At 45.6% G+C, this 1,988-nt stretch overlaps 1 protein-coding gene across 1 annotated transcript in view; it reads right to left on the bottom strand.

The window, feature by feature from the left end:
• The window catches only part of si:dkey-33c12.3 (uncharacterized protein LOC335380 homolog), a 49,065-nt gene that overhangs the window by 45,957 nt on the left and 1,120 nt on the right, over positions 1-1,988 (bottom strand). The window lies entirely within an intron of this gene.

The following is a 1,988-nucleotide window of genomic DNA, read 5'->3' as shown; positions in this document are numbered from 1 at the left end:
TTCCCCTCCCCCATTTTTGAAGAAGGGTCTAGGCCCGAAATGTCAGCTTTCCTGCTCCTATGATGCTGCTTGGCCTGCTGTGTTCATCCAGCTCTACACCTTGTTATCTCAGATTCTCCAGCATCTGCAGTTTCTACCTAGTCTGAAGATGAGATGTTGTTCCTCCAGTTTGCGATCCAGCAATTGTTCCTGCTCTCTGCTTCCTGTTAGCCAGCCAAATGTCTATCCAGGTTAATGTGCTACCCACAACACCAGGAGTCTTTATTTTCCATAATAACCCTCGATACATAGAACATAGAACAGTACAGCACTGTACAGGCCCTTCGGCCCACGATGTTGTGCCGACCTATTATCCTACTGATTCAAACTACCCTGCATACCCTACATTTTACTATCCTCCATGTGTCTATCCAAGAGTCGCTTAAAAATCTCTGAAGTATCTGACTCCACTACCACCGCTGGCAGCGCATTCCACATGCCCACCACCCTGTGTGTAAAGAACCTACCTCTGACATCTCCCCTACACCTTCCTCCAATCACCTTAAAATTATGCCCCCTCGTAATAGTCATTTCCGCCCTGGGAAAAAGTCTTTGGCTATCCACTCTATCTATGCGTCTCATCATCTTGTACACTTCTATTGAGTCACCTCTCATCCTTCTTCACTCCAATGAGAAAAGCCCTAGCTCCCTCAACCTTTCCTCATAAGACCTGCCCTCCAGTCCAGGCTGCATCCTGGTAAATCTCCTCTGCACCCTCTCTAAAGCTTCCACATCCTTCCTATAATGAGGTGACCAGAACTGAACACAGTATTCCAAGTGTGGTCTAACCAGGGTTTTATAGAGCTGCAGCATAACCTCACAGCTCTTAAAAGCAATTCCCCTACCAACACACCAATGAAAGCCAACACACCATACACCTTCTTAACAACCCTATCAACTTGGGTAGCAACTTTGCGGGATCTATGGACACGGACCCCAAGATCCCTCTGTTCCTCCACACTGCCAAGAATCCTGCCATTAACCCTGTATTCTGTATTCAAATTCGACATGGAACCTTTCAAATGCCTTCTGAAAATCTAAATACAAAACACCCATTTAAAAGTTAAGATAAACGTTCCCATTTATCTATAGCACGTCTTCCTTCCTTAAAGAAATTAGTTAAACATGACTGGGAACAGATTGGGAACAGATGCTGTCAAGGAAGAGCACCACAGAAATGTGGAGATTGTTTAAGGAATGCCTACTGCATGTGCTCGATATGTTTATCCCTAGTAGGCAGGGAAGATGCGGTCGAGTGAGGGAGCCATGGTTCTCGAGAGAGGTCGAATGACTGGTTAAGAGGAAGAAGGAGGCTTATGTAGGGTTTAGGAAAAGAGGAACGGAAAAGGCTCCAGAGGGATACAAGTTATCCAGAAAGGAGCTGAAGAAAGGGCTTAGGAGAGCTATAAGGGGGCATGAGAAAACCTTGGCAGATAGGATCAAGGAAAACTCCAAGGCTTCTTACACGTATGTGCAGAACAAGAGAATGACCAGAGAAAGGGTAGGGCCAGTCAAGGATTGTAAAGGGAATTTGTGCACAGAGCATAAAGAGATAGGAGAGGTCCCTAATGGAAACTTTTCTTCAGTATTCACAACTGAGAGGGACCTAGTTGTAGAGGAGGACGTTGTGAAACAGGCTGGTAGGCTAGAGGAGGTTGATGTTAGTAAAGAAGATGTGCTAGGAATTCTGAGGAAGTTGAAGATAGATAAGTCCCCCGGGCCTGATGGGATTTATCCAAGGATTCTATGGGAAGCGAGGGATGAGATCACAAGGCCTTTGGCGATGATCTTTTCGTCCTCACTGCCCATGGGTATAGTTGGAAAGAGGCAAACGTCATTCCCTTGTTCAAAAAAGGGAATAGGGATAACCCGGGAAATTACAGGCCAGTTAGTCTTACGTCAGTGGTGGGCAAATTATTGGAAAGGGCTCTAAAAGGTAGGATTTATGA

This window comes from Rhincodon typus, chromosome 1 (assembly GCF_021869965.1).
Source record: "Rhincodon typus isolate 14 chromosome 1, sRhiTyp1.1, whole genome shotgun sequence".
Lineage (NCBI taxonomy): Eukaryota > Metazoa > Chordata > Chondrichthyes > Orectolobiformes > Rhincodontidae > Rhincodon > Rhincodon typus.
Note: the sequence above shows the minus strand (reverse complement) of the source record. Positions and strands in the feature narration are given on the sequence as shown.